Genomic DNA, 24,771 nt, shown 5'->3' on the forward strand with positions numbered 1-24,771 from the left:
TGTAAGTGCCTTTAACCCCTCATTAGTGTTTATATTTCTCCAGTGGGTTTCCTGTTCCAGACTTGTCTCTGATGGTCTCATTTTTCTTGTATGAGAGAGTCCAGGGGATTTTTGCTGGGGTGATTCCCAGCGCCCAAAGCTTGCTTCTGTAAACTTCTCCCCTCCCTAAGGTCTTGGTGTGTCTGGTTGTAAATATTGCATCGAATGGTTTGCCAGTGCAGCATTAACAGTGACTCACTCCTGCTTAGGGTGTGAGAGGGAGAGCATACCTTTATTTTACAAACGTGAAAGGTATGTATTTCGTGAAAGGTATGTATTTCGATAGAACCGGGGCTTGGTGAGTAACAAAGTTATTCTGTCCAATCTTTGTTACTATTTTGTTCTCTTTTCCATAACCCGCTACATCTCTAATCTGGGCCAGTAAATACATTTCAGGGCCAGTCCCTCCTCTCGTGAGAAGGTGACAGGCAAACAGCTTCGTCCCCTCCCTGCCCCTGGGGCTCTTAGAGGCCTGTTCTGCTAATGCACCTTTACATAATTCAGTCGGATTTGCAGAGCTCCCTGCCCCTCTGTTGAGTAGGTGCACTCCTGACTGGGGCCTGGCTCACTGAATCCGGAGCACACTAGTATCTTCTCTAACTTAAGGAGAAGGAATGCCAGCCCCCCGAGGCCTCGGATCATCCTCTGAATAGGCCAGTTCCAGGTCCATTGTTTATAACGTGTGGGGGTGTTGGTGGCCCCTGGCAGGTTTGCGTCAAGGGGCTTGGCTTCTGGGTGGGCACGTCGCAGAGCGCTGTGCTGTGACCGACAGCCTGGGCACTTGACCGCTCTCTGACTGCGTTCGTGGCCCTGCTGTGCCTGTGTTTGCCTTCAGCCGTGCTCTGAGCAGTCTCCACGTAGGCAGTGATGTAAAATTCACGAGAACAGAACAAACGGGCAGAAGGAGAAACATGGGGGGGGGGGTCTGTGTCTCCCTTCCCCCGTTTGCTTCTGAAAACTGGCAAAGCCTGTTGACTAACGCGTTTAGCGGTTTGAGCTAGGTGACGTTTTTTTCTGTTTTAGAGAGCGTAAACCTGAGTAGTCCCGGATATGGAATGGGCTGTTGTAAACTTCTTTTTAGCTCTAGGTCAAGGCTCTTGGGCCTATCATGTGGAAAACAATCAGGAAATTTTCATGAATTCAGTGCAGGGAAGTTGAATGTGTACGTTTTTGTCACACCAAAGTGGGAAATTCATCACTGACTTTTAAAGAAGGGCAGCAATTACTGCTCGTTTCCTCTCAGGCGTTGGTACGTGGTTTTACCATTAATATTTGAAGCTATGAATTTCTTTACCATAAATTTAAAATTCTTACTGTACTGGGCATTTCGTGGACTTGGACTTAGTGGAGTATGATGCATGAGCCTTGGAGCTTTTTTTTTTTTTTTTTTTTGCGTTGTGGTGATATGCACGCCCTTTCCCGCTGGGTGACATCTGTCCTGGGAGGCATGGCACGCACCGCCCACTCCCAGGGACAGCTCCCACTGTGCTGTTCCTCCCTCTTTCCCACTCTGGAAAGGGTGTGCTTGAGAGGAATACCAGAATTTACCCCCATTTGTTACTACAAGTACGTCTTCCCAAAACTTCAATATTTTTGAATTATTGGCGGGAAGACAATTCCTTGTGATGCATTCAGAGCGTGTCTTGCTCTCCTACAGTGTGGCCGCACTGTGCCGAGTCCCCTGGACCCTCCCAGGGAGGGAAGTACACATCGTTTATAACTTAGCCTCCGGCTCACTTGACTGGGCCCCGAGCCTGGCGTTTCTCCCGGCCCGTGAGCTCCCTGAGGGCTGTGTCTCTTTCCCTGGAGACACAGGGCAGGAACTGGGTGGGGGGGGGGCACAACTGCGTTGTGTTTGTTGAATGAACATGTGAGTAACTGAATGAATTTGCAGCTTCCGCAGGGAAAGCAATGTCATCAATTTCACGTGGTTTTCGGAGGTGGCGAGTCAGCTTCCCCTGGGACATGTAGACGGCCCTCTCCGGTTATATGGGTGGGTGTGGTTCGTGTGTGTGACTGTAGTTCTTTATACCATCCAATTTGGAATTTGATGTAGACGTAATGTGTGAACTACACAAAAACAGGCCCATACACAGTCCCTCACTTGCTCGTCCCTCTTTTTTCCAGCCTTTTTTTTTTCTTAAACACATGGAACTACTTGATTGATTACAGTAAAAACAAGACTTCCGTTTGTGGTAGCCTCTGTGAGTGGTAAGATCATGGGATTCTTTCTTTTCTTTTTACTTTTCTGCATTTCCCAGACTTTCTGTGATGAACATGGCTCTTTTTTTCTTTTTTAACACTTTCTGTTACAGAAAATTTCAAACGTAAAAATAGAGCAGTGAACTCGCACGTAGCTGTCCCTGGCATCAACGGTTAGCGTGTTGGGACCTAGCTTTCTTTACCTTTGCCCCCACTCATCTTTCCTCCGGCCCCCAGCGACCTGGAAGCAGATCACAGATGTCACATCATTCTGCGTGTAAACAATTTTGTAAAAGAGGAAGATCCTTTTTTTAAGAAACCTAATCACAGTGTCATGATCACACCTTACAAGTTAATCATAATTTCTTACTTGTCATCAAACATCAGTCAGTGTTCACATTTCCCTTGCTGTCTCACCAATTTCTTTTCTTACGGCGTGTTTGTTTGGATCAGGAACTAAATCAGGTGCAGACAGTGTGATTGGTTGGTGTCACTTACATCTCTTGTCATCTGTAGGATTCATCTGTTTCTTTATTTTTCTCGCTGAAGAGGCAGGTCGTCTGTCCCGTATAGTTTCCACCCTCTGTGTTTACGGGTTGGATTCCCGTGGTGTCCACTTCCTGTGAACGTGTTGTGGGACCTAGAGATTTGATCAGACTCAGGGTTGATGTGTTTTTTGCCAGAAACTGCCTCATAGACGCCAGAGCGTGTGTCTGTCAGGAAGCAGAGAGGTCTGTCTGTCTCCCTAGCACCTTTGGATGGTCCTTGCCTGGGTCGTGGCCGTTATTCTCGGCCACACGGGTGCACTCCACCCCCTGAAGGACATGTGGACAGTGGCCCGGGAGAGGGATCACCGCTTCTGCGTGTGGACCTTGATGGAAAGTGCCTGCGACCCCCACAGCTTTTTACTATGTATGTGTTTGTTTTGTATAGTTTCTCAGTGCTCTTCCAACTGGTCACTTGAAAAGTATGGAATTAGTTAGTAACCGCCACACAAGTAGTTATCAGATTGAAGTCATTTTGAAATTAGCTGGAAACTGCCCCAGACGTGGTGAAGACAGCAGCGTCCAGGCAACAGTAACTCGGTCGTGGTGGGGTCGGCCCAGGAGCGGGCCTGTGCGCTGCGCGGGGTTTGCCCTGCAGACGGGACAGGGTGTCAGCTCAGCCTCTTCCAGTGGCCCAGAGGGGGGGCTGTGCTGGCCCCGGGTGCACACGCAGTGCTGCGGGGAGGTGTGTGGGGCTGGGCTGGGCTGGAGAGAAGAGCAGTAGCCGGAGGGGCCTCTGAGGAAGAAACGTTTCGATCTGGTGCCCGTTTGGACGTGCAAGCTGGAGGAATGAGAAAGGCCGCGTGAAGAAGCTGGGACCCTGGGAGCAGGAGCGGCTCAGCGGAAGGAAACGAAGCTGTAGGTTCAGCTGCGTCGTGTCTGGAGAGTGTGGCCAAAACCCGGAATGTGCATTTTCACTAAATAAACCCTTTATCCTGGTTTTCTTGCTTGTTGACAGTCACTGTGGATCACATACATTTGTCCGGAGTTACTCTGTCGTCTTGTTAAATGCTTACTTTAAAAGGGTTCATGGGAGTGTAGCGACTTGGGAGCTAGGACACTGATCTTTGTTAATGAAAATATGGGCCACTTTCCAGCATTTAGTTCACACCAAGGTTTTTGGACTTATCACCTTTATAGGAAAACGTATATAGTATTTTAGAAATCAGTCTATGAGAAGGATGTTACTTATCATGACATGTGGCTGAATTGAATTTATAATAAATTTAGGAAAGCCTTTGTTGTGGATAAAGGAAGATGATTGGTGGATGCTAAAAGGATATTCTGTAGAGTTTTAATGATGTTCACGGTTAATGCTTTCAAAAAAGACATAGCTCTGTTTAAAATTATGTGCGAGATGAAACGAAAGCTTTTGATTTGGAGATACAGTAATTTACTATTTGCTGTTTTTGCATCTTGTGAGTGTCAGGGAATAAACTTGGTAAATTAGTGACAACTAAATTACAGCAATGCCTCATCTCCATAATTACCCTACATTTAAAGCATTTCATATTAAAATGAGAGGATTATAGACATGCTTCTATTTTGATTTCCTGGAAGTAGGCCCTTGCATTGTGACTCGCTAGGAGGTTTTGTGGTTAACGCTCGGGGCCGCTATCACTTTTTGCAAGTTTCCGGTTTTCTGGTAAAAGGTTCCTGATGGATTTGAAGGACAGAAGATGGAATCTCTGGTTGTAAACGGATTTCGTGAACGGGTGACGGGAAGCTGCGAGGGCATGCCGCGAGCCGCCTGGGAGCCTGGACCGAGGCTGTGAGGGCGGCAGGTGCGTCTGGCCTGTGCCTCTCGGGCCCCGCCGGCCCCGGGGCCCTGCTTCTGGGGGGCCGACAGCAGGATGAAGAGGAGTTAGTGCAGGTCCTCCTGTCCTTGGACAGAACAGTTCTGGCACTAAATCATGAGCTGATTGCAAATGTGTGGCTTATCTCTCCTACGGATGCTTTCCGGGAGGCACACAGAAAAGAGATGGGTGTTTTTATAGGTGGTTTGCTTGAGAAGAAACTTTTCCCCCTTAGTCATCTGTGACATGTCTAACCATGCCCAGAGAGGCACAAGCTCATCTTGCGTTTATTTCCTTCGTGGGGAGGGCTCTCGTCCTTCCCCACGAGCGTGCAGAGCGGGGCTCGGACCGCGTCACCTTCCTGCTGGAAGCCACAGCAGCTGCCCCCAGCCTGTGGGGCCTCCCCGGCCCCTCAGCCCAGGTCCCTGCATTGCTGAGGGCGGCCCACCACCTCTCCCCTCCGGCCATCCCCCACCTTCATCTGTTTCAGCGGGGTGTTGGGGCCAAGAGCCCTTTCACACCCTTACCCGTTACTGGGGACGCCAGAGAGCTTTTGTTTGTGTGGGGTTTGTCTGTTACACGCACCACATTAGAAATTAGAACCAAGAAGTTAAAATATACATACTTATGAACCCATTCAAAAACAGCAATTGTAAACATCTCGGGAATAATTGTTTATGAGAAAATCACTGTTTCCCACAACAGAGAAGCTTAGAATAGGGGTATTTGTTTTTTGTAAGTCTCTCACATCTGGCTTGTGGAGGGCAGCTGGGGTCTGCTTGTGCTTTTCGTCTGTGGTGCTAGGTTTCAGTTGAGCATGGGGAGAAAATCCAGCCTCACGTAGATACGGGGCTGGGAGGGGCAGCTGTTCGAGTGGCCGTTCAGATGATGGTGGATGTCGTCCCTCGATGCCTCACCAAAACTTGGCAGGCGGTGGTTTCCTGTAGGTCACTTGTGGTGCCAGGTCTGAAACGTCCTCAGTGGGCTTTTGGTGCTCTGTTGGGTTAAAATCCATTGCTCTGTCTTGCATTTTGAATAAATCTTTATTACCCATGCATGGTTTGTTACCTCGTGCATTGGTTATTAAGGGAAATATTGATTGAATTACGCAGATCTTCTGATGTCAGTATGTCTTACTATATAAAGAAGCATATTTTATCTTTGAGTTGGTAAATTTGATCCCCCTCGAACTCAACAGATCATGTTTTTGAAAACAGAAATCTCCGAAAGGATGAGGCATTTTGATACAATTTTATTTTGAAATTTGCTTTAAAAGTTGAATTGACAGTATATTTTTATGGAAATAAAAAAAAGTATGTTGTAGTCTTTGGCCTTATTAGTACTTCATAACATAATTTGGCTTACATTTAGTTTTTTTGGTTGTTTTTTTTTTGGTATGTGTGGTCAGTGCGTGATGACTTCGGATGGGGCTGTCCGGCCTGTCCATTATTTCTGCACAGCCACCCTGTCCCTCCTCACTTGTTCCCAGGTGACACCCCTACTGTTTCCCTGCAGCCCCGGGCATGCCCCCCCCCCCCCAGCAGGCAAGGACAAGGACCTGGGCCCAGAACTGCAAGTGTCCACAGGGGGTCTCAGTGACAAAGTAGACATGTTTTCATGGAAATAGTCCCTGTTTGGGATGTCTTTTGAAACCCTTCTGAGCACACTTCTCAAAAACTGTGCCGCTTTTGATAAACATAAACATTCCCTCCCTCCCCAGTCTCCTGTTTTCCTCAGTAGGTCTCTCTCTTCTCTCCTCATGGTAAACCATTATTACAGAGGATAAAACTGGTCTTCTGTCTTGTAAAGCAGCTCTGCTTTTTGTGATTTGTATCAAAAGAGCAAAAAGTACTTACTGTTTTTCCAAGTGGACAGTAGAAACATCAAGTGTGTTCTGACCCCTCCCTGGCCCTTCTCACAGACATGCGCTGCTCCCTTTCACAGATCTCCTGGGTTTAGAGCTGTCCTAGTTGGTGTTATGCCAAGTCCTCACGTAAGATGGGCCACGTTGATGTGACGGGGCGTCCGTGGCGATGAGTGGCGTAGCGAGCTGCCCGTGCCCGGCGCTGGTGAGCTGTGTGTGACTCGAGCTCACGCACACGCAAGGGCAGCTCCTCGAACCAGCTGTCCACCTAAAACCTTCCAGGAGAACTGCCTCCGGTCACGTGATTTGGCTGCGGTTTACTGGTGAAATTTGGGATCCTTCTGTATGCTAGCACGAAGCTGTGGCTGGAACGGTCAGTGAGAACTAGCTTGTGAACCTACTGACCCTTCGGAGCTGATTTAGGAATGTGGATGTGGAATCTAATGGCGGAGCAAACAGGTTGCAGGCTGTGAAGTTACATGAACGGGAGAAGTTTGCATTCGTCCACCCCCACCCTGGGGGACATAAATATATCTGGTCAGCTTGGCAGGTACATCCCTGAAGCTGGGAACAGTGACTCATCACAGCTTGAGGAGAACATCTTTCTCTTAAGAATATCCACCTCCCTTTGGTTGGGTTCCCTATTAACTAGGAACATTTATAGCCCTGCCTCGGCTCCCAGTGTGCAAGAAGACTACTGAATATCTGGCTTTCTTAGCAATTATATTTTTCTCTGCAAATTGCAGTATGAACGGATTTTCCACACCTGCTAACCCTCAGGTTAGCCAACAGGAGGTCTCACGGAAAGTCAAGAACTTTTTGCAGGGATAGAAATGTTGTCTGTGCCGTCCAGGATGGTGGTGATAGTCGTGTGTGGCCGCTGAGCATTTGAAATGCAGCTAAGAACTCAATTTTTAATTTTTAGTCTGTAAGTTCATTTAAGTTTAAATAGCCGCACGAGCTGATGGCCTTGCAGAGCTTGCAAGTCTGGATCCCCGGTACCTGGCTGTGGCCACTGCCTCAGTTTACACCATTCACCTCCGAGGCACAAATGTTGTTTTCTGCAGTATGCTTTGAGGTGAGGAAGACTGACAGGTCCGCTCTGGGCTTGGGGCTCAGGCAGATCCCCTACAGTTCCCCGGGGTGAGGTGAGGAAGCAGCCAGCCGTACCCTTTGCGAAAGATGCTTGTTGAAACGTCTTCTATCTGAATAGGTTGGTCATTCTCTTCAGTTTCTACTACTCTGGACTGCAGATAAGTGAGAATGGACAGTTTCCATTTCCCCCTTCACTACCCTAGTTCTTGAAGCCCCAGGAAAGAAGCAAGGGACCCAAGAGATGATTCCTGTGGGTAATTAAGAGAAGAGACACATTTGCTGGTGCAGGGAGACATTTTTTGTGATTTGTATCAAAAGAACAAAAAGTACTTACTGACTGAGTAAGTACTTAATGCCTGAGCCACCCTAGGGGCACCTGGGTGGCTCAATCATTAAGCATCTGCCTTCGGCTCAGGTCATGATCCCAGGATCCTGGGATCGAGTCCCCCGTCGGGCTCCCTGCTCAGCAGGAAGCCTGGTTCTCCCTCTCTCACTCCCCCTGCTTGTGTTCCTGCTCTCGCTATCTCTGTCTCTGTCAAATAAATAAATAAAATCTTTAAAAAAAAAAAAAAAAGGGGGGTCAGGGAGCCTGGGTGGCTCAGTCGTTAAGCGTCTGCCTTCGGCTCAGGTCGTGATCCCAGGGTCCTGGGATCGAGCCCCGCATCGGGTTCCCTGCTCAGCGGGAGGCCTGCTTCTCCCTCCCCCACTCCCCCTGCTTGTGTTCCCTCTCTCGCTATCTCTCTCTCTGTCAAATAAATAAATTCTTTTAAAAAATAAAATAAAATAAAAAAAATAAAAACTCTGTAGCCCTTTCTAGCCCTGGATTTACTGTGCATATTGGTTATCGATAGATTACTTTTGAGTCCGGTTCCTTTATGAACAAGTGCACGAGTGTTCTGTGTTTGCCTGTCCCGTGTGCTGCCTACGTGGACACCTGCTCGTGCTGGGTGGCGCTTGGCAACGTGGCTGGTCCTTCTGTGGTGTGACTGTGGTTCGCGTGCTCCCCTGCAGGGAGCTGTACGTCCCACGAGGGCAGGGCTGAGCTCTCTGCAGAGCGTTGTATTCCCGGTGCCAGCAGAGTGCTTGGCACTTGGAGGACACTGAGCATTTGTTGAGTGGATACTGACTTCTGTACACAATCTTCTGTGGCTGTTGCTTGTTGTAATGGATCAATTCTAGCATCTGGCTCACAGGGAAGTCCGAAATCGGTGTTTCTCATCAGTGGTCCAAAAACGCGTCCTTCGCGTGGCAAATCAGGGACCCAGGCTGGCACCGTGTGGTGGGCTCACCGTCGGTAGCTCGGCTCTCCAGGGGGCAGGAGGGTTGTGCGGAGGCGAGTTGGTGGGCGGGTCCCACTTCTGCCCGTGTGCCCGTGTGCCCGTGACCAGAGCTCAGGCCAGGGCCGCTCCAAGGGAGGGCCACGTGTCCAGGAAGAAGAGGAGACGCTCTGGAGAGCTCAGCACATTTCGATCTGGGCAGCAAACTATGGGCCTGCGGGCCAAGTCCCGCCAGACTCTTGTTTGTATAAATAAAGTTTTATGGGAACACAGCCACGCCCATTTGTTTCCATGGGCTCCGTGGCTGCTTAGTTGAGACACAGACGGTGTGGCCTAAAAACCTAAGACATTTGGTGTCTGGCCCTGTATCGAAGCAGTGGGCAGACCTCCCTCCACGTCACTGATACATTTTACTGAGGCTAATCCCCACCTCTGTAGTGCTGGTTTTCTTCATATGGAGCTCCTGTGCTTCTTAACGTGTTATGTTTAATTCTAGGTGTTTCATCTGTTTGTTTTGGGGATGGTCAGTATGAATGGGATCTTTTTTTCCTTATTATTTTCAAAAGGGTTGGTGTTTGCATGTAGGGAAGGTGGGCCGTGTGTGTGTGTGTTTCTTTTTGTTGGTATGGGCTTTATAATACTAATTTATTTTTAAAATTTTACACTTTGAAAACATTTCAAACTTCCAGAAAAGTTGCCAGACTTGTTCAGACTAGTTCATATAACTCCTGTCGTCAGCCCCGATTCACCCATTTTTAACATTCTGCCGTATTCGCTTCAGTATTTCCCTGCGTGTGTACATGCTATTTAAGAGTCAGTTAAATGTGCTATGCCCCCTTTTCCCTTCGTACTAGGGAAATTAGAATAAGGATATTTTCTGGAACCAAAGCCTGGTTACCGAGTTCAGGAAGCCGGACTCAACTCCGGTGCTGCTCTTTAACCCACGGCCGGGGGACCAGCGCTCTCAGCTGCCCCGGGAGCATCCTGGCAGCGTCCAGCATCCTGTCTGGTGTGGAGCCTCTCCAGTCTCCTTATTCTGGGACAGCTCCTTGGCCTTTCTTTGTATTGACCTTGACATTTAAAAAAACAAAACAGGACAGTTATTTTATCAGCTGCCTCTCAAATTAGACTTGTCTGAATAGACCGAGTCCTGATGAGCTGGTGAGATTCGGGGTAGGGACCTGGGGCTGGAATGCTGGCAGGAGGACACTCACCCTTCTCAGGGCATCTCTCGGAGATGCCACTGGCCTTCCTGGTGGAGTTCACGTGGATCACTTGGTTTAGGTATTGGTGGAGCTTCTCCACCCGATAGTTACTATTTTTCTTTTTGTAGTTAATAAGTAATTTTTGCCATTCAGTGCTGGAATAAAATATTTATTTTGTATCCAGTCACAGTTACCATCTCTCCTAACAGTTTTTTAAATTGACTTTTTGCATGCATTTTCTAGGTCAGATTTTCATCTGCAAATGATGACTGTTTTGTCTCTTTCTTCCGCTCTTTTTTTTTTAATCCCGTTTCTTTTTGTTGCATTGTTGAATTTGCTAGAACCTCCAGATAACACAGAATAAATACCATGATGGCAGGCTCCATTCTTGCTTCCAGCCCGACAGGGAAGGCTTACGTTTCAGAGTAAATGCAGCTTTGCTCAGAAGCTACTTTCTTAGGGCAGTCTTCCTGGTACCGAGGTGAGTCCTGTGGGCCGCACGCCCCCAGCGCCCCTGGTCTCGCCATCCCACTGTTACTGGAGGGTTGGTGGTCTGTTTATCTGACACGCTCTGGTGTCGGGGGCAGGACTGTGGCTTTCTTTCTTGTTGCTGTAACCCCAGCACCACCAGGCTGGGCCCGTAGTTGGCACTTTGTAAGTTGGTGGTGGGGTGAATAAAGACGCAAACAGGAGAGGTCTGAATGCAGAAACAACCTGGCAGAAGTCAGTGATCAGAGGTGATAGAAGCTTAGAGTTTAATAGGTGTGCATCTGGGGCGCCTGGGCAGCTCAGGGGGTTAAGCGTCCGACTCTGGATTTCAGCTCAGGTCGTGATCTCAGGCTCCTGGGGTCGAGCCCTGTGTTTAGTCTGTGCTCAGTGGGGATTCTGCTTTAGATTCTCTCTCTCCCTTTGTCCCCCCCGCCCGCTCACGCACGCACTCCCTCTCTCTCTAAAATAAATAATCTTTTTTTAAAATTAAGTTAAAAAAAAGTAAAAGGCCTGTGTCATCACCCCCCAGCTGGGTGCCCTTGGGTAGGTGCCCTGTCCTCAAACTCCCCTTTCCTCATCTGTAAAATGGGCACGCTACCCACTCACTGGGCACTTATGAGAGCGAAACATGGCATGCCAGAGCGCTGACCTCGGTGTCTGGCGCACAGTGCACTCCCCACAAGCCACGTCATCACCATCACTGCCGTCATGGTGACCGGGGGGGCGGGGGGGTTGTTGTAACCTGTGAGGCATCTGGGTGTCGGAAGCGGCAGGGAGGCGTTGCAGGGTCTGGAGCCGGTCCCGGTGCAGTAGCCTGGCCCCCCACTTACAGCAGAGGCACTGACAGGGCTTCGCCCAGGACGGCCGTCTTTCTGGGGTGGCTGGAGAACGGGCTTGGGCGGGCCACGGTCCCTCCTGGCTCCTGAGGGGGTACAATTGGAGCGGAATAGTAGGGTTTGCTCTCTCGTATTTCTCTGAGCTGCTTGCCCAGAGGGTGGGGATTTGAAAGGATGAACTCAGGTTTTCCCTTGAATCTGTGTGAATCACCTTCGTGGGGCTCAGAGCCCAGCTCGCACTGGACGCTGAGAAAGAAGCCAGCCTCCCATCAGCCAGCTCCAGCCCTGCCCCCGTCCCCAGAGGAACAGTGAGGAATCGGGGATGCAAGCCTGCTCTGGGTCAGTAATTTATATGTATGTCCAGGCGTTTAAAAATACGGACAAGTACAGAAGATAATCTAACATGTGCTTGGGACCCATGAAGAATTGACCCTCATTCACATTTTGCCATGTATTTCCAGTAGAGAAACATCTCGTCGAGGTGCCCTTGCCCCCGTGTCTCTGTCCCTTCTCCAGAGGCATGGAGCCCCCGTTCTGTCTCACGGTTCCCCTGTGCAGAGCCGGTCCTCTGTTTTAGCGGTTGGGGGGTGGGGGCGTCGTAAGTGTTCTCGTTACACTGTATGTATTTTCCACTTCTCCAAAAGACTGCTTCAGAGGTGACCTTGTCAGACACAGGCCTACACCTGTTTCTTCTTAGTCCTGGTGCTCGGATCTCAGTGCTTCCTGGCTCTGCAGTCTGTCTCCTACCTCTCACTCATTCTCTGGGCTCTCAGTGGGCCGGCTTCCTCTCAGCCCTAGCTCTGCTCCTCCCTGGTCCAAGGGGGCTCTGGGTTCCTTGTCCCATCCACAGGCTCGTCTCCAGCCCATCTCCCCTGAGCCTTGCCCTATGGGGTGCCCCCGCCGGCACCCCCATATTGAAACTAAATGTCGTTGGAAGATCGCCCTCAGCACCTCCCACACACACTCCCACGTCCAGGTGGTTCCTAAGGCCTTCAATTTTACTTTCGCTTGCAAGTGGGCACTCCCTGTGTGTTTGGTGCTGTGGGGCTGGAAAAGCAGAAGGAGCAGGACAGACTCCCTCTTTGCCTCTATGAATCAGGAGGGAGACTTCATAATCCCAAAGAGCGAGTGTTTGGTGTCATTTCAGGGGGTGCAGGGTGCAGTGAGGAAACCAGAGGACATGTTTGACAGGTGGATGGGAGGACCTTTCTGGGGAAGTGATATTTTAAGATCTAAACTACAAGCAGGAGCTTCTGATGGGAAGCATCAAGGACAGGGACTTCCCCGGGAGTGGGGCCTGCAGGTGCAGTGGCTATGTGTGTGTGTGTGGGGGGGTGAAATTCCAGAAATTGAGAAATTGACCTCAAGGTCCCCCGGGAAGGTTCGAAGGAGAGGAGTGATAAGTCCAGCGAGGCCACTGTGGGGGCCACACTCAGGCACAGGGACCAGAGTGCTGGCTGTGGCCATGGGGAGAGGTCAGTAGAGTCTGCAGGGCTGGGTGATGGGCTGGCTCTGAGGGCGTGGGAGGCGGTGTGTGTGTGTGTGTGTGTGTGTGTGGACAAATCCCCAAAGCCCCCGAGAGATGCCCCCTCTCCTGGACCTGGAGTCCCCACCTCGCACAGGGCTTTCCAGCGGTGCCTGGCCTCATGGTGCAGGAGGGAAGAAAATGTACATAAGATTTATGGAGCCCATGAGACGAGGCTGGATTTTATTCACCTGAACGGTGGGGACAGAACAGCATTGAGAATGATTGTTTCTTTCTGTGTGGCAAAACTAAAAGCTTGTGTAATGAAAGCAGTTGAGCCGAGGGAAGCTCCGGGCAGGGGCTGTGGCTCCCTGAGAATCCGAATGCTGCCTGGACGGCAGGAAGGCCCTTCTGGACTCCAGAGACATTTTCAGCTCATCTTTCCAGATGCTGTGACTGCGTAATGATAAATGAAGGTGGAGTCGCAGCCTGGTTTCATGGGGGGTGGGAGGGGCAGGCAATAGTCACCTGGGTTATTCCTGTGAGCTGAGCCCGCTCGTCTCTGTGAGTACAGAAAACCTCACGGTGCAGGGAGGTGTGCGTGTGCTCGTTGCTGTTTTGAGAGCATCTGTCCGCGTGTTTGGGAAATTGGCTGCTGCTTGCTTCATAAAATACCATGGGGGTAAATTCCTCCGACAGCTAGCGATGCGGTGTGGGCTCCAGACCCTGCCCTTGCAGCCTTGGTGGTAGCGCAGAAAGCCTCTTGGCTCGGAGGATCCCTGAGTCCTTTGTGCGTAACGGGGGCCGCTGTTGGAGATTAATGAGCTGAGGTGCAGACCGCAGTGGGGTGGTCCAGGTGTCACGGAAGAGGTTGGTGTCGGGGGCTGGCATTTGCAGGTCCTCTGCTCACGCCCCGGTCTGCAGTTTCTCCCGCTTGCCAGGCCTGTGGAAGGCGGCGGGGCGGCCAGGCCCCCCCGAGACTGACCTTGGGGAGGGCGTGCGTGCTTGTTTCCCTGGCCCGCGGACCCCCGCTGAACATCTCCTTGCCGACCCCACTCGCACCCAGGAGACCTGGGCTCTGGCTCACCCCGCCACTTCCAAATGGAGCCCAAAGAATGTGTCTCCAAGCTGCTGGGAGCTCTGTGCATGCCAGGGCTGTCCTCGGCCCTGGTTACCGTCTGCCGAGAGAGACAGACGACCCGGCCACTGGGACGAGAGGATGTGGATGCTAAAGGCCTGAAGGCTGGAGCCACACAGAGGGTGTCACTCTGGGGCCCTCTGAGGGTGACTGCAGGCAGGCCAGGGACAGGGAACAGCAGGTAGGACAGAGCCAGACCGGCATGTTCGGGGAAGGCAGGGAAGGAGGGAGGGGCTGTCCCCGGCTGCATCCTCCGGTGCTCAGGGCCCCGTGGGCTCCTGCAGCTATGCCCTGGGCAGGGGTCCATGGCTGGAGGGGTGCTTTCCTCTAACGCACAAGACAGACGTCCTCTTCACTCTCAGGCCAGGTGTCGGACTGTCCCGACCCGGGGGAGGGCAGAACGGCTTCTCTTTGGCCTGTTCTGTGTATTGGCCCTTCCTGTAAGATTTTCCCTAATACTTACTTTGATTTATGAATTTGTGTCAGTCCAACGAATTTAAGTTTTCTAAAGTAGATTGTTTTTGATTTGTATTTTAAATGCCAGTGAGATTTGAGATGGGGCCTCGCTGGGCAGTTTTAACTGAGCAGGGGTGGGAGCACAGACTGAGCTGCCCAGTCGGCCCGCGAGGAAGTTGCCCCGTCCTGTCCTGTCCTGTCCTGTCCTGCCGTGAGAGGTGGGGCAGCGCACCTGTCAGCCCCTCCCCGCCCCGGCAGCTCTGGCCCCCTCAACACTCCCTCCCCGGCCCCGGCACTCTCCTTCCACTCTCTGTTTCTGGGTTGGCCTCCTCTTACTGGGGCTGTCGTTTCCACGCCCTGCCCAGCCGAGCCTGTGCGGCCCTTTACCGTACATGTTTGCGTAGACCTGCGACTCCTCAGCGGCCCCCGCCCCGCTGCGTCCCTGCTGCCTGCCTGCTCTCCCACCAGCTCTTCCTCGGCCCTCGCTGTCCCCTCTCTGGAGCACCGTCCACCTTCTTCCACGTGGTCGTCCCAGCGTCACTTCCTTGGGGCCCAGTTGGGGCACTCGTTGTTTGCACACTCTGCATTTCTTCAGGGTATTAGTGCTGTTCGTAATTGTGTATTTTTTAGACCTATTCCCCTCCTCCCCTCCCCACTTCCTGCCCTGTTGATCTGGAAGGTCCGGGAGGGTGAGAACCATGGCGCGGAAGCATTTCTGCTTGTAAGGTTTATCTGGGCCCCTGCTTCCCCGCTGAATGTGTGGCGGCAGAGGAGAACGGGAGTGCCCCCTCCCCGCCTTCCTTGACCCGGAGGTGACACGGTGGTTTGAATAGTCCCCTCCTCCCTGTGCGCATGTGGTCGTCATCTCTGGGCCGGCCAGTTCCAGCACTGCTCTCATGAGTCATCCACAGGCACGGGGAACCTTAGTGACACATTCGGCCCGTATTCGGGGATAATTAATCCTTCAAGTTTCTTGTGTTCTGATTCGCCTCTAACCTCTAAGGGACTGAACTGTAATGCCGACACGTGGAGATTTGATGCACACGTTCATATTTGCTTTTTGTCATCAGTAATTTTGTCCATTTTGTATTATAACTCTACCTTCGTCTTTAACTAGTTCAGAGGGTAATTTCATTTTGCTCAGTCACCGATGAGGCCAGGGAGGCTAAGATGTGTTTTTAACAAGGTTGAAAAAATGGGCAAAAATTTCAAAGTCAGTAGCTTTCTATAGGAGCAGACAATTATCTCTCAGAGAATTCATCTATCCAAAATGACTTTTTTCCCAGAGGATTCCAGACTGCTAATATGGTAATTAGCAGAAAGCTCAAAGTCTTTAGTTCTAAGTTTATTTGGGATTTTATTTTATAAGACTGCATTCTGTAATTCTTGAAAGTCAAAAATTATTGGTGTTGGGCGCCTGGGTGGCTCAGTCAGTTAAGCGTCTGCCTTAGTCTCAGGTGTCTTGGGATCAAGTTCCGCGTCGCTTCTCCTTCTGACCCTCTCCCCTCTCTCTCAAATAAATAAATAAGTAAAATTTAAAAAACTTTTTTTTTGGTCTGATTTCTTTTTGAAGGAGCCAGTTTTTAAAAGAAAGCCCCAAGCAGTGCTCAGTAACTTCTGTGTTCTGTATTTCCTTTACCGTTTGAGCCTCTTCGGTATTATATCCGTGGTCCACGCTTACAGAAACTTTGGGAAACTCAGGAATGTGGAAAGGCGAACAGCCACCACCCAGTGTTTTCCTTGTGTCTGCTTCCTTTTTAAAGGAAGGTACTTTGCTGAAATTGGGTATTTGCAATTTCACAACTGCTGGTGATCGGAGTCCTCTGGTCAGGGCTGTAAGGCGCCCTTTTTTATGTTAATGTCTGTTTAAATGAGTAGGTTAGGACCGCTCTGCCCCACTAAGCTGGGAGTTCACCTCTGCCACCACCCTGAGGCTTCCAACAGAGGGAGGCCCCGGGCTGGCGGAGGCCCCATAGGCAGCTCCTGGCTCTGCTTTCTGTGATTCCCCCTTATCAGAAAGGAACCTCTCCACCCGTCCTCGTCCTCCGCAGGCGGCACCAGATAAAGCTAGTGGTAACCAAATGCAAAATGTGATTGCTAGTTTTTCCTGAATTGTTTTCAGAGTGGGAAAGCTTAGAAGAGGTTCCAGTGCGCCAGGTTACGGACCTCTCACGGGAGAGCCGTGTTTGGGGGGTGAGCGAGGGACTGTGCCCTCCGCCGTAAATGCCAGCTGGGTCACCTTTGGCCCAGGGGCAGGGTTGGTCCTTTCTTCGCCTACCTGGGCAGCTCCCTCTCCGGAGTCTACAGAGACTTGCCACTTTTCTTTAGCACTTTTGATTTGCAGGGTCCTCAAATAAGTTTATTGAAAGTGAACAAATAACGCAACGGTTCGTGAAAAACTCTTCCCCAGAGATAACTCAGCTACTTTACACCCTGAATGAACTCCAGTGTGCTTTCTTTGTAAAAATGCGGATGAGAACCCCAGAGTCTCCTGCCTTTGCCCCGTAAGGGACTAGATTCTGTGGCAGGCCCGGCAGCTGGCAGAGAGGGAGAGATGCTTTTCCCTTCTCCCCATTTCCCGTGATGCCCCGAGTGCCTATTTGCGTATCAAGCACGCAGACACGGTGGAGGCAGGTGCCACACAGATGCGAAAGGAAAGAAAAGAGCCTGGGAATGTAGGCTTCAGGGGCCGGGGAAAGAGGGTCTGCTCAGTTTTTATTTCAGAGAAAACCCGTGCTGATGAATAGGCCATCAGGGATCCATGGATGTGGCTGAGCGTGCAATTTACATAACAATTAAACTAGTTCAGTAGACCCGCTGCCTCTGAAACCAGGCCTCTCCCCGCGCCAGTCTTCGGCGGTATTAATCTGCTTTATGACCCACTTTCCCCAGATGGATCATTTCTTCTCCGCAGCACTAAATACGCTTGGAGACCTGGGGTCTGCGCTGGCGGGCGGGCGGCTTTAGAGCGCCTGCGGCGTGTTCTCTGCTCCCTTCCTGTGCCTGTCTGGGCAGGGCTGGCCGGTCACTCTGTCTTTCCCGTCCGTACGTCCCCGAGCGCCACACGGTCTTGCCTGACTTCCGTGTGTGAATGTGTATTTCGCCATCCAGCCTCAGATTTTCACACGTTCTCCCAATTTTGAGTAAACACGGGGGAGGAGACTGTCCGGGACAGGCCCTGGGTCGGATGAGTTTGGAAGGACGAGGTGTTTCCTCTCCGGGGCCAGGTGCGGGGCCAGGGGCGGTGTTGGGCCGGCAGGAACGAGTTCTCTGAAGGGCCTGCGTCTTGAGCCAAATAAAGGCCTTTTCACATTCTGCGTGGTGCTGATTCTACTCTGCTGTGTTTTGTTCCGGGCTGTATCCAGGATGGCAGAGCGGTCTCTCAGACGAAGTCGTGTTGCTTTGTAAACATCATCTGGCTGCCAGCGATTATCCCAGCCTCCCCGAGGAAAACCGGATGTGCTTCCTGACTCTTTGATCCAGCTTCTGTGTTATCAGTGGCTGCTAATTTGGGGGAGATTAGCCCCAGGGTAAATCGGAGTGGATCTTGGAAAAAGACCGCTCCCTTAGGAAAGGTGGGATCGGTTAAAATCTAACTTGACCTTAAACTATCTAAAGTAAGTTTCTCAGTTTAGTATGGAATTTTCTGTGGCACAATAAGGACAAAGGTGTCTAGAGTCTAATAAACTGGTGTCATAAAAATGTAGCAATTTGCCCCTGGTGGTGTAAGCTTCAACTTCTTTTGTGTGACCTGGGAAAGAGCTTTCTCTGAATGTTCCTGTAGTGAAGCCACAGCAGCCTGGGTCTGCGGGCCGTGGGGTGCGGGCCGTGGGGTGCGGACCGTGGGGTCTGCAGACTGTGGGGTCTGCGGGCCGTGGGGTGCGGACCGTGGGGTCTGTGGGCCGTGGGGTGCGGGCCGTGGGGTCTGCGGACTGGGGTGCGGACCGTGGGGTCTGCAGACCGTGGGGTCTGCAGACTGTGGGGTCTGCGGGCCGTGGGGTGTGGGCCGTGGGGTCTGCGGACTGGGGTGCGGACCGTGGGGTGTGGGCCGTGGGCCGTGGACGGTGGGCCGTGGACGGTGGGCTGTGGGTTTGGTGCTGGCCACGCAGGAGTGGCTCCAGCTCCTCCTGGCTCCTCCCTCTTGCAGAGTTGGGCAGGTACTGTAATACCTCGAGCCCGGTCCCCGCGTCCCCGGTGCCGTCTCCCTGCTGTTCACGGCCTCCAGTGCCATTTCCAGTCCTTGTCTCCGGCCGCTCGCACCTCTCCGCCCCGGTCTTGTGTACCAGGCTGGGCCGAGGCCCTTCCCTGTGGCTGCTCGCCCTCCTGGTCGCTAATGCAGCGTCTCTCAGGTGGCTGTGTTTCTTTGCTCCCTGACTAGGTCATGGGCCCTGTCTTCCAGGACAAACTATCATTTATTTTTCTTCTCAGGGCCTGTGAGGAGCCGGGTGCTTAACAAGCGCCTAATAACTGTTGGTGGTTGAGTCACAGGCGAGGGGTGCACCGTGGCCTGGACCATCTCTGGGCGTGCCGGCTGGCGACCTGGTGAGCGCAGCCCTCTCTGCCACCGCGGGCTTCACCCCCACACTTGGACCCCGTCCGCCAGCGCAGACCTCAGCCCAGAACTCAGGCTGTCCCCTGTGCACACGGATGGGTCTTCCCAGCACGTGGGCCCGGTGGTTAGTTCTGTGGCAGGCACGTGTGGTCGGCTGGAACCAAAAGGTGAATTGAACTTTGGTAAAGTATGGACTGATTTTGCCACGTGAAGTTGCAATCACACGATGATAAATTGAGATTGTGCTGTTGGTCTGGACCTCTGGGCAGGGCAGCTCCACGCGTGCTCAAGGCTCCTGGCTCGGTTGCCGGCCGCGGCCAGGGCCTCTGTCCCCGCTTGGCAGCGGGACAGGCTGACATGGGCTCCCACCAGCAAGCGCGCAAGCCCGTGCCTGGCGCCGTGGGTATGATGCTGACGCTCCCAGAGAGAACACCAGGCAGGAGGAAGTGGTCCTGTAAGACTAGATTGTCTGCTGCGAAGCTGACTCATCGGCAGCTCTGATGGTTTTCACTGTTGAAATTGTTCACAAAATTCGGTTTCTTCGCTTTTGCACCTGAGGAGGTAAAAGGTCAGGGCTTACACAGGGGCTGTCATTGACTGTTTGGATAACTTGATGGCCTGGGACAAGAGACTCATCCCCCCCAAGCCTCGGTGTCCTCATCTGTAAAGCGGTGCAGACCCAGCTTCCTTTCTGGGCTGACGGAAACCTCGCAAAGTGCCGGATAAGAGTGTCCGGCCTTAGGACCTGCACGCGCCTGACCCACACACCTGGGCTTCAGAAGCAGTGGCCTCAGTCCTTGTTTTAATTGACAGTTGAATTAGGGACGAGGACTGGGGGTTTATGTAGAGAACTGTTTTATACTTTAAAAAGCAGGTGGACGCCGGGTCTGCGGCCCCCTCTGAGCAGGACGTCTCTCACTCGCTCCAGAGAGAGGGCTGGCCACCCGGCAGCGTCACACAGGCCTGTCCCCGCAGCGTGTGCAGGTCGAGACTGCTTTCAGCAGGAAATGAGCTCAGGTGGAGCCACTGGCCTCTGCCGCATAGAGTTAGTGCAGCTCCGTGTCCTGGTCAGCTCCCGTTTCGTGGTCTTCATGGTGGTGGTGTTGGTTCTCGTCACTGTGCTGTCGTCCTGGTGTCTTTCCTGCTCTGTTCTTCCTCTGTGCAGAGGTGTGTGTCCATCAGCGTAAGCCCTGGAGCACCTGTTAGGTCCTGTCCTAGCCGACGGGTGCTCGGGACACTGGGCTGCGGGCCGCAGACTTGAGACAGACTCTGAGCCGCCGAGGGCTCTTGAGAACATCGAGAGCTGAGGGCACCGAGAACCTGGTGGGTGGCAAAGCTGGGACTGGATCCCTCCTCTCTGACCCTTGGTCAGCATTGCTTTTGCTACGAAAACAGGTGTTTCTGCAGGGCGCCGTGCCTGAGACAGAGTTTACTGTGGCTCGGTGAGCAGCGGCGTGCCGGTGTCTGTCCGGCAGGCGCCTCCTGCAGCGGGAGGCTTTGCCGTGGGCAGCCTCCATGACGCAGGCACAAAGGCCAGGGGCTCATGCGCGACACCGTGCCGTGCGTCTGTCAGAGGCGAGGCTGGGACAGAAGAAAGCAGTAGGCGGCCCCTGCGGGAGGGGAGGGGCCGCCGCAGGGAGCAGGCATCCCTGTCTTCAGGGTGCTGGCCCAGGAATGGCTGACACCCCCCACTCACGTTCCCTCGGAGAGAGCTGGTCTGGGGGGCGCCCACAAGCACACAGGCCGCTGCGAAGGGCTGTTGAGCCGTGGCCCTCGCCGAAGAGATGGTTTTGGCAAAAGCGGCAGGCACTCCAGCGAGAGAGCCGGCCTGGAGGCTGAGGAAGAGGGACCGGGGTAAAGGAAGACCTGGTGCTCTTAGTGGACCTCAGACGTGTTGGCCAGTGGAGAGGCTGGAAAGGGTTGCTGAATTCTGTGGCCGTGGCGAACCGTTGGTGTTCAGGGGGGGCACGTGGTGCGGTTAGCAGCGCCAGGAGGAGCAGCAGTCGGCAGCAGCCCGCGGGGGCTTGGAGTGAGGTGGCCACGAGCCTGGAGGACAGCAGTGATGATGATGGTAGTAACTGCACTTACTCCTGGGCCCATGGCGTGTGCACTGGCCGGAGCGCGTCACCCAGGCTGACCGACCGCTCTCCCCACAATCCCGTTTGGCAGCCGAGGTGCCACGATGCTTCACAAAGGAGGGGCCTGGTTTAGAGACACGGAGTCCCTCCCTGGGGGCACACAGCCAGCCAGGCCGGGCCCCGGGAAGTGAACGTTCAGACGTGCTGTCGACGAGGGAGCACTGTAACCTCGGGGAGGAGCAGGCAGGCTGGAGCCGCGAGCTGGCCTTGAGTGCAGCCGGGCTGGGCGTGAGACGAACTGAGCCTCAGAGTGGGGCAGGGCCTGTGGGTGGCAGGAGATGTGCATTTGGAGGGAGGCAGGCAGGAGGGCGAGGCTGGAGCTGGGCCGTGCGTGGAGGATGGCAGGCGATTGGGGCGCCTCGGGAGCCCTTTTCTCCGAGGACATCCAAAACTAGGCATTCGCGTGCTTGATATTTAAGGGCGCGCCTGCCGGCTCTGCTGCGCTCGCTGGAGACCCTCTCCTCTGCTGCCCGTCCCTTGATGTGCGCGCTCCAGCTGGAAGCGTGGTGAGCGCCGTGACCCGGTGTCCACTCTGCGCGTGGTACTGAGTGATCCCGGCTGAGGGCGGCCCGCTCCTCTGAAGACTCGAGCGTACTCCTTCCGAGGCTTTCCCGGCACCTTCCACCTTCCAGGACGGTCTCTGCAGACAGTGGAGGCACTGTGCTCACTCCTGTTTGTCCATCCAGCAGGGAGGAGGGGCGCTCCCAACAGGTGGGCGAGCCCCCTTGTTGTGCCTCCCATGCTTCCTCGGGAAGGGGCGCTAAGAGTTGACAAAATCAAACCACTGCCCTCTGTGAAGTCCAGATTTATTCTCTCACCTTGGAAGTGGTCTGTCTTCAGTTTCAGCGTCCCAGCTCTCTGGCTTCTCGCTTCACATCTCGGGCTTTCTCTCCTCTTCCTTGCTGATCTGTTCCTCGGGTAGGTGACATTTAGTGCTGTTTGTATTTCGGAGTGCATTCAGATCCATTTGTGGTTAGACGCTGCTCAAGCAGCCAGCGCGAGATTTATTGACACAAAGCAGGGTTGATGTGGATGGAGTGGTTGAGAGGGGGAAGGAGGAGTCATGTCTCTCGGTTCTTTTCTGTTTCCAGTTGACAAGACATGACATTTATTTTTAAATTGTGCTCAGAGCTCTGTGACTTCTGCAGAACTCCAAGCAAGATTTCATTTTTGAATTATGGTAAGGACGGGGATAATGGTCAGTACTTCTGAGGGCCACTCTCTAGTCCCTGTCAGTCGATGAACTTCACATCTAGATTCATAATCAGATACCTTGGTTCGGGTAATTTATCCAAGTGGATTTGTGACTTAAAAAGAAATATTCTCTTCCTGGCCTATTAATTTGATAGTTATTTATGTTTCTAAGTAGTCAGCAAAGTTATTAACTGTTCTTTAGCCGATTGTATAAGCTTAAAGTAGTGAAAAGTGGTTCTTTCGCGTAATTATTTCGGGATGGTTCTGTGCCGGTCCCTGAGCTAGGCCCCAGGCTTAGAGGAGGTCGGGGCTCCTGCCTTCACCAAGCTCGGTGTATCGGAAAAGTAATGTGGGCGAGAACCAGGAGACTGTGCAGCCCACGCGGTCATCCGCTCCAGGAGAACCCGTGGGGGGTCAGCTCCCAAACAGAAGATTCTGATAGCCACCGTCCGTTTGCTTTCTCGCTCATCTTTGAGATGCTTCTAAAGTCACCCCGTTCTGACCACGGAGAAGCACTTGATTTGCGGCTCACGGGTCTTGTCACTTCCACAGAGTCGGGACAATGACAGAGGTGAGACCCTCTCCTCATGTTAACCTCGTGGAGTTTGAGGGGAAAACCTCCCTTTACCTTCGCTGTCTGCTAGACATGGCCCAGGTTCAAGATAAGATCCAGATCTTACATTTGTGTCTAAAAATAGGGCACTTTTTTGCTTGTTTCACTTTTACAAGCACATTTTACAAATTTTGATTTTCATGTTTTCTGAAGAGGAGGTGTATTCCCACAGTACAGAACTCAAAGGGTATGCAATCCTCAGTCTTTTCTCTTTCTTCCCGGCTTCCCTCCCTGCTAATCTGTTTCTGGTCTCTCGTACAGGAAGGTACAAAGTAAGATCAAGTGTCCTTTCCACTCTGACTTCCATTTCTCCAGAGAGAGCCGTGCTTGGCGTCATGTTTTCATGCACACTTTCAGAAAGCTTGTGTGCACGCAGAGGTGTGCACAGAGCATCAGGCTGCCCTGCGTCTTCACTCCCTGGCTGCAGACCCAAACCCACACAACAAAATCACGCTTTATGTGGGGGTAAAAAGGTAGCTTTTCTGGGCAGCTGAGTTTCTTGACTGTGTCTAATACAGAAAATAATCCAAAGGATTATAGATGGAATTGTGCTGTAGCGTGTGGGTGTCTCATTTCAAGTAGCGAGCGTAAATAACGGCTTCCATTTGCTGGCAAAGCGTGTCTCTGAGCGACGCTGTCAGCGTCGGGCTGAAGCTTGACGTGGGCCAGGCCCAGGCGAGATGGTCTGTGTACCGCACTCTGCGGACTGGCTGGGACCCGGGCGTTCTGGCTGGTGGCAGAGCTGGGGATGCCTAACCTGTGAGCAGCTTTCTGTTTATCAACACTCAGCTTTTGACTTGAGCAGAGCCAAGTTGGAAATGAATGGATAGGATATTTTGAAATACTCTGGTGTTGCGAAATATGAAACTTTGCAAGTTCTGTGTTTCTGTCTATAACTGACTGATAGGAGCTGGGTCTGGCTGAGCAGCTTCGCGGGGCATACATACTGGTAAGTCGTGTGTCCTTGGACCGCTCACAGCCAGGCGCTCCACCAAAAAGTGCTCCTGCCCACAGCCAGTTCTTTGAAGATAAAGAAATGGAAGCAAGGGGCGCCTGGGTGGCTCAGTCGTTAAGCGTCTGCCTTCGGCTCAGGTCATGATCCCAGGGTCCTGGGATCGAGCCCCACATCGGGCTCCCTGCTCAGTGGAGAGCCTGCTTCTCCCTCTCCCTCTGCAAAAACAAGCCTGTTCACAGGCTAGGAGTTGCCAGACTTCAGCCTAGACCCCGCCACCTGGAATCTGTCATTAAAGGACGGGCAAGATAGGGTGCCTCTCTTGAGGTGTGCGGGAAGCCGTGTTCGTGTCTGAGTGGTGTTCTGACATTCCCCAGTGGAACCCGCGGCCGTGGCTGTCCACGTTGTAAGAATGCACAGACACATGCCAGTCTGCCTCCCCAAGAGCGCCCACGTGTCCCCGCGGCAGGGGTGTCCGTCGGGTGGGCTCAGGCCAGGCACACGTGTGGGGAAGGCATACAGTGCAGATGGAGCCAGGCCTCCAGCAGCCCATGAGCAGAGCGCCAGACCCCACTCTACAGACTCAGAGCTAGCTGGCTTACGGAGGTGAGGCATGACAGCGTTGGCGCGTTTTGATTTTTTTTTTTTGATTAATGAAAGTTACAACTGGTTGTCGGTTTGTGTCTGGTTTTTGAGATGACGCAGCTCCCTGGGTGAGAGGGAGGTGTGTGCTCTGTGGGGCACACGTGCTGGGACCGGGCCCCGCGGCACCCCCACCCGACTCCCCCCACCCGCCGGCGCCCCGCAGTGTCGCTCTGGGTGCCTGTCTCTTCATCTGTAACAAGGAGAGTGTGAGCCGGACTCTAAGTCCTGTTAATTCTGAAATGTTGATACGTCACTCCGGCCTTAGCTTTA

The 24,771-nt window shown here is 52.6% G+C and overlaps 1 protein-coding gene across 1 annotated transcript in view; it reads left to right on the plus strand.

Moving 5' to 3' along the window:
* The window catches only part of FOXK1 (forkhead box K1), a 66,552-nt gene that overhangs the window by 1,537 nt on the left and 40,244 nt on the right, over positions 1 to 24,771 (plus strand). The window lies entirely within an intron of this gene.

This window comes from Leptonychotes weddellii, chromosome 5 (assembly GCF_054177405.1).
Source record: "Leptonychotes weddellii isolate Sample4059 chromosome 5, ASM5417740v2, whole genome shotgun sequence".
Taxonomy (NCBI): Eukaryota; Metazoa; Chordata; class Mammalia; order Carnivora; family Phocidae; genus Leptonychotes; species Leptonychotes weddellii.